Below are 8424 nucleotides of genomic sequence, written 5' to 3'. Positions count from 1 at the left end.
TCAGATTATTTTAATATAAAGTTTAATTTCTTTTCTTATCAAAATGAATTTATTTAATCATCTGATGTAAAAGATGCAGAATATCAAATAGAATTTCTTATTAGAAGAAAGAATTTATCTTGTTGAAATGCTATCTTCAAAAAAATAAAAAAAATCATTTACATTTTGTTATCGTTCTCTGTAAAAATTTAATTTTGAATTATAATTGTATAGTAGAGCAAGTTTTGCATATTTATAAAATTTTAAATAAAATCTAAACATAGATCATATAGTTTATGTTATATAGTTACTAGGCGCCTTAACACGCTTATTTATTGTGCGACCTTATATTATTTCTATCGATCTCTTCATCGAGAAACGCGAATTTTAACTGCCATTACAAAATAGCACTGATACTATCTAAGTCAGATTATTTTAATACAAAGTTAATTTCTTTTCTTATCAAAATGAATTTATTTAATCATCTGATGTAAAAGATGCAGAATATCAAATAGAATTTCTTATTGGAAGAAAGAATTTATCTTGTTGAAATGCGATCTTCAAAAAAAAAAAAAAAAATCATTTACATTTTGTTATCGTTCTCTGTAAAAATTTAATTTTGAATTATAATTGTATAGTAGAGCAAATTTTGCATATTTAGGAAATTTTAAATAAAATCTAAACATAGATCATATAGTTTATGTTATATAGTTACTAGGCGCCTTAACACGCTTATTTATAGTGCGACCTTATATTATTTCTATCGATCTCTTCATCGAGAAACGCGAATTTTAACTGCCATTACAAAATAGCACTGATACTATCTAAGTCAGATTATTTTAATATAAAGTTTAATTTCTTTTCTTATCAAAATGAATTTATTTAATCATCTGATGTAAAAGATGCAGAATATCAAATAGAATTTCTTATTAGAAGAAAGAATTTATCTTGTTGAAATGCTATCTTCAAAAAAATAAAAAAAATCATTTACATTTTGTTATCGTTCTCTGTAAAAATTTAATTTTGAATTATAATTGTATAGTAGAGCAAGTTTTGCATATTTATAAAATTTTAAATAAAATCTAAACATAGATCATATAGTTTATGTTATATAGTTACTAGGCGCCTTAACACGCTTATTTATTGTGCGACCTTATATTATTTCTATCGATCTCTTCATCGAGAAACGCGAATTTTAACTGCCATTACAAAATAGCACTGATACTATCTAAGTCAGATTATTTTAATACAAAGTTAATTTCTTTTCTTATCAAAATGAATTTATTTAATCATCTGATGTAAAAGATGCAGAATATCAAATAGAATTTCTTATTAGAAGAAAGAATTAATTTTATTAAAATACGATCCTCAAAAAAATAATTTATATTTTGTTGTCGTTCTCTGTAAAAAATTTAATTATCATTGAATTGTAGAGCAAGTTTTTGCATATTTATGAAATTTTAAATAGAATCTGAACATAAATCATATAGTTTAAATTGTTGCGATTTTGTTTGATATAAGAATTTCAAATAAATAGATTAACTTTGTGCTATTTATAAATGAAAGTCAGTTACAAATTTTTGCTCTGCATTTTTTTTTATTGAAACATTTATAAAATTCCCGTGCACCACAAAGCATCACACGGGGCTTACAGAATTGAGTATGCAACACATTACATAAAGAAAAAGAAGAAAATTTAACAGTCATGAAGGATTACAGATGTCAACAATAAATTTACAGAAATTTTCAAAAGCACTTCTGGTGTAAATAAGTTGGTGAAAATATGGAGGTCAATTTAAATGAATGCCCTTGAGAGCCAGTCTTAGAATCTGTCTTTCTTTGCCGAACTCGGAATATAGAAAGAACACATGTACAACATTTTCCGCCACCAATATTACAATCGCAGGAAGATGACGGAGACAAATTAAATTTGTACAAATAACTTTTAAAGTTACCATGACCAGTGAGAAATTGGGTTATTTTGTAATTAGTATAAAAATGATAGCATGACAGTCTCTTATTAATGGATGGAAAAAATTTCTTTGTTAAGCTCCCTTTATTTGAAATTTGAAAATAAATAATCATTTTAAAGATCAATCTGAATCATGTATAATTAATTTTTCGAAATTCTAGGCAATATAAGGGAAAAAATGTGTTTTTTGCTTTTACAAGCTGATATATAGTTAAAATAGATCCTTTGTGGTTTGGCTCTTTCCAGGAGGAGCTGCAACGAACAAAATTAATTATATCTTTAGAACTACTGCAGTTTTTGAACGAAATTTAACACACGTATTGAAAAGGGTGCTCTGAACCGAATTATTAATATATCTTTGTTTTCGTCATGGAAAAATTCCGAGATACTTATTAATAATTTTAAAAAATTTATACTAATAAAAATATTTTTTTTTGAAAATTCTTTCGGAATTCTTTTTTTATTAGCGAAAAAATGTTTGAAAATGCCGAACTTTTACTTCATTTTTAAATAATTAAATTTAATAGAAAAGGGTATTGAGGTGCGTATCTTCAGCGTCCATTGTATATCGGCATTAAATTTAGCAGCTATATGCAACGGTCTATATTGTTTTGTTCTTCGCCAAAAGACAGACAGCCTTCCCTTTTTATTAATTTTGGAGATATTATTTTTTGCAGAACCCAATTTGACGCTAAATATTTCATCGGACAACATCTTTACAATTACAAAAGATAATTGATATCCATTAAGGAAATAAAATTTCGAGATATCTTCATATTCTAGAATTTAGCTCTACATTTATTCTTTTATTAAATAAACTAGCACAGAAGAAAAGAATTTAAGTAGAAAAATAAAAGTCGATGTTCCAAAGTGAAGCCATATTGATGCTATAGTATTCGATAATGGTTTTTTAGGATTTTAAAGAACAATTAAAAAATTTAATATTATATGAAATATATGAAGCCTCTAAAGTATCTTCTATTAAAATTTTAAATAACCTAATAATTTTGAAAAGTATTTTAATTTTCTGTAATGAACTCAACAGCAAAAGATCTTTATTTTTTATTGAAAAGAAAGAAAATATAAATTCAATATCAGAACGCAGGTAAAATATGCTATGTTTTGAATAAGGAAAATTAAATAACATTTAAAATTATTAAAGAATTTAATTACACTTAGAGGATTTCCGAATGAAAAGGAATATTATACAGGGTAGTTATAATTAAACTTCCCCTATAAACAGCATCCTACAACGCAAACGGGTAAACGGATTTCAACGAAATTTGGTATATAGACTATACACGAGATGCGCTCAGGGAATTTAGAAAAAAAAAGGGCCCAAAATGTCCACCAGAGGGCGTTTTTTTCCGGAAAAACATTAATTAATAACTAATTTACATGAAATGATATTGCAATCATAAAATCTATTGAATATTAATAAAAATAAAGTTACAATGATTAAAAGTATGCAAAATTATTAATATTTTTTAGACGTAATTAGTGACAAGTCGAAACATATGAGTATCTAAGTGTGTAACCATTCCAGGGCGTTCAAGATTGCAGCACCAAGAGCCTCACCTGTATTTGCTTCTGATAAATTGAAAATTCCGACCAGCGACCCCTTTAGTTCGGCTGTTATCATACAATATCTTGTTCCAGCAGGGATATAACACCATTTGCAAGTTATCTTGAGCTTCGAATTCGGGGCCTTTCGTTGGGCTAATTAACATCTTATCTATAGGACCAGCGAGACATGGAAACGCGGAAGTATACTATGATAATGGAATGGCACCTTAGGAATTCTGCTTGATGTGATCACTTCATCTAATTCTTTTAATTAAATTATTTTCCTGCAGTTTAGAATTAATAATTTTATATCAAAATAGGGAGAACTAAAATTTGATATTGGTTAAATTAAGGACGTTAGACTTAGAGATTTAGAGATATTTATGGATTTAGAGACACTAATGAAGCTTTTGGAAAGCTAACTTCTACAGCAGGTATTTATTAAGTGCAGGACAGAATTCGTAAACGTTTCTTAATGATTTCTTAGTTTGCTACTTTTTCGTTTTTCTTTTGTTTTTTGGATGTCTGTGTATTTTTACTTTGTGTTTGCTTTCCCTTGCTTTTCAGAGTCTGCAGTATGTGAAAGATGAAGGTCCATTTCCGCTTTGGTTTAGAAAAATATGATCCTTAGCAATACATTTGAAATAGAAAAATTAAACATTTGAGAGTGAAGAAGTGCCGTCGCAAGCTGTAGCATTTCAACGCTTTCTTTTTGTAACCGCAATTACAAACTGACTACTCTGACCTACCGGGAGGCACACGGAAAATTTGAATGATCAGACTGCCGCGACAACTACACTGGCGGGAACTGTGTTTGAGTCCCAAAGACCGTCACCGGCCACGGTACAACCTTTCCCTAAGAAAGTACGTCCCGTTATCGATGGGAGGAGCCAGACCTCCACCTTTTCATGTACCCACAGAGATGGCGAGAACTAACCACCATACTGGAAGATTCTCATTCTCAATTATGAGGAGACCCCCCCCCCAGCCGTGGAACTTGCCTTGGGTAAAGTTTTGTTTTTTGTAACAAACGCAACATTTGTGTTCTAATTAGAAGACTACCTTTATTTTTTCCTTATATGTGCAACCAGTTCCACAATTTTGGTATGCATCCTAAAACTTGTTTAGCATTTAAATAACTAAGAAAAGACTAGATTTAATGTTAGTTTTAAGCTTATATTGTAGAACGAATTTACTATCACACCCTCTTTTGCGAAAAATAAGATATTTTCGGGGCTTTGCCTGACGTCTTCGTTTTCTTGCAAGGCTTTTTAATCTTTCTTTGACAACATTAAGTACAATTAATTCAACTGCTTTTGTCAATCAAAGATTTAATATTTTCTCCATATATTAATTTAAAATGCCTAGAAGTATCTTTGATTATATAAGAAACAATACGAATTTCAATTTTCTTAAGACAGCTCTTAGAAGTTATTTTAGTTTAGTCAATAATTCTGCATCAAGTTTATGTCTTGATAGTAAAAAGTTAAAATTATCATGATCATAAAAATGGAAATGCATAAAACCTTATTATAATGTAGGACGAGTCATATTCATAATAAAAGAAATAACGAGCTAAAAAAAACGATTTGTGCGAATATGATCAGAGGGGCATAGTAATTCTTCCAGTTTAAAAAATAATTCCAAAAATAACAGAAAGAGGGCGCTTACACGTCTTACTGAGACGTTTTATGCAAACAAAGCAAATGCAAACTGACAGTGAAACAAATCAAAATGGCAAGACATTATGTATTTATTTCAAAATAAAAGATGCTTAACATGAATACTACCATATGGTATTTGACGAGTGTGGTGAGTCACTGCGCCTGTTATAGCTGAGTGTAGCATGCCAACGGTTCGTTGAATGGCATCTTTCAGTTCCAAGAAAGTGGCTGGGAAGCCCCGGCACTGAAGAAACTTTAAGATATCCACATCGAAAAAATCTGCTGGTGATCTTGAAAGCCACTTAAACTTATAACCTCCACTTATCACTTTACATTCAATGAAAGTATCTAACAGGAGCGTCTTGACTTCACGTGCAAAGTGAGGTGGGAGTTATCCTGAATGAAGGTGATGACAAGTAACACATGCAGGCACAATGTGATCGCGCAATAGCGAAACATACCGCTTTGCAATGACTGTACAGGGTTTTCAAACCAGATACAGGTCAACACTTTTAAAAAAACAAAGCGCTCGGAATGAAAGACGCATTGAAACGACACTAAAAAATCAAGTGAGGAGAAGGGTGTTACTTGCTCAGGTATTCACGAGAGTTTGACATAGCCCAGATACGATTGTTTTAAGAATTGATGTCACCATGCAGAGAAAAGTGAGCTTCATTCATTCACAAGATGTCGTGGATCACTATTTGTGCCAACGCCCGCATAGTAAAGTTTAGTCTTTCATCTGTTCTGCAGGTAATAAATGGTGCGGATACAGATCCAATACAATCCTTGCAGAATATGTCGAATCGGCGATTGCGGAATCCCCATTATTCATTCATGTACACCGTTGATGTCTCAGCTATCAATTTATCCATGATACTATTTTAAACATGAACGCGGTCCGTGCTCAAGGATGGTTAGCGACTTCATGTACGATCCCTTTCCTCAAAACGTCGAATTAAATTCAATATTCCATTCTGTGAAATAGGCCTTCTGTGCTCTTTCATTCATGTCTCAGTACGAAACATTCGCAATACAATAATTCTGGATACATCATTCTTCTAGAAGTGTTTAATCAACAACGTTCGATCTGGTAATAATAGAATGACGTCGGGATCAAATGACGAATTTATTTCCAGCCAAGTGTTTGATTACTAGCCTAATTTGCATAAAATGTTTCAATACGTCATGTGAGCCTCTTTCGGAAGCCTCAATATATACTATCTTTCGGTTACTTTCGGAAACTTTGTCATACATGAAAAAAATAAATAATAATCAATGTTCCTTTCATCATATTCGCGGAAACTGGCAATTTTCCCGAACTTTATTCTTTTATTATAAATTTTTAAAAAATTATATGAATTTATGAAGGACCCGATATTGTATCATAAATTCTATACATACCTCCATCATGTGTTTTGGTGATTTTAAATTTCGGGAACAGTGTAAAACGCTGCTCTAGTTTATTGTTTTACACAATGAGATACCTTTTCATATGCAGGGAAATGCTAACTTTTTTTCATAGATGAAAACATTGTCCGCAATAAAAGTTAGGAAATTATATCTCATATTTTCAGAAAATGAATACAATCAAGTAAAGCCTCTGCTTTCTGATCTTTCAGCAGTCGAATAGGACATAACTGATTTGTGGAGCTTCTTATCAAAAGTAAATGCATCCAATTAAAAGAAAAAATAGGAAGAAAAGAAAAGCTGAAAGCTTCCGATACGGTTTTGGGTCACGGTGGCCAACTTAGGGGGGTTACCAATTTAGGTGTCGCCCACGTTATCTGACCGCGAATAAAGTCAGCCCCGAAATAGCCCTAGGTTTTAAAACGGGATGGGTTTTGTCTTTTTAATCAACAATTCTGTTTAAATGTTATAGTCTATGATACCAAAGAAAATTATTGGAATGTTCTTTTTGGAAGGACGAAGAGTAACTATAATATAAAGTTTACTGGATATGTTTATTTTTTTATATAAAACAATAAATATATCAAAATTTGAAAAATACCAAAAACTTGGAGAAAAAAAATATTTTAAAAATTTCAATGAAAGTGGAAAATTTTGGAAAAATAATTTTTCAACTTAAACCAGGTAATTGAAACTGCAGTCATCTCCTAAGTAGATGCATTCTTAGAAATCCTAATTGAGAATGTCACTCAATTCTTGAAGAATTCTCTATTACATTCTGGAATCATTTCATTTCCGAATGTGTTGATTGGTTTTCGCCGAAATTGGTGTAAGCAATACCTCACGTTCTTGATGCTTTCTTCAGATATCCTCTATCCAAGATGAAGCGTAGATAGAGATGTTTAATCTCCTTCTTGCTGACTAGAATCGAATCTGTAGAGAGGATAATTTGGATTCAGATTTCACCTTTTCCTATCTTAAATTAAATTTTCTCACTTGAACGTATATTGGGAATTTCATTGTACACATTTGAAAGCCTTTTTTAAAAAATTGCGCTGTTGGCATTGCGTAGCGGTTTATTTTAAACGATCGATGAATAAAAAAATCAATTTCAAACACTAATAAAAATTTCTTATTTTTACAAAGTTTCGAATTACACTTTATAAAATAAGTTTTTGACGAAGTTAAAAATCCAAATTAGGATTTATTCACTATATTTAGTTATAAAAATAATGCAGAAGACAATAATATATTTTTATTAAAGGGATGAAAGAATATTTTTCTGCGATTTTGAGATTTTTGCTTCGTTTTGAAGGAATTAGATATAACGTTTATAATATAATAAAAAAATTTCGTAGAATGTTTTTCACGTTTAGAAATTTAAAGTATGAAAATTTTACATTTTTAAAAATAAATAATTTATTAAAAATTTTTCTACTCCTTTGCATTTAATTTTTATCATTTTCTCACCTAATATTTTTTGAAGAATTTTCATAATGAACTTAGCAAAATTTGGAATCCGATTCCGGGTATTTAAATTAGTTTGGTTGAAAAATACATAATTCATTAACATTTGAGTAATTTTTTATAGTTTATAAAGTTATCTCTAATATGAATTTGTCCTCTAATCTACGAATCTCCCATTCATTTTTCAAATACGTTTATGAATATTTTTGGAAATAATTAGATTTTTCTCTAATATGAATTCTTCATTTAATCTATGAATCTCTTATTTTTTTCTAAAATTATTATGAAATGAATGGAGGATATCAATTCCTCTATTTCTAAAGTTTTTTTCTGATAAAAAATATTACAAACTGTCCTTTTACATTA

This window comes from Argiope bruennichi, chromosome X2 (assembly GCF_947563725.1).
Source record: "Argiope bruennichi chromosome X2, qqArgBrue1.1, whole genome shotgun sequence".
Classification (NCBI taxonomy): domain Eukaryota; kingdom Metazoa; phylum Arthropoda; class Arachnida; order Araneae; family Araneidae; genus Argiope; species Argiope bruennichi.
Note: the sequence above shows the minus strand (reverse complement) of the source record.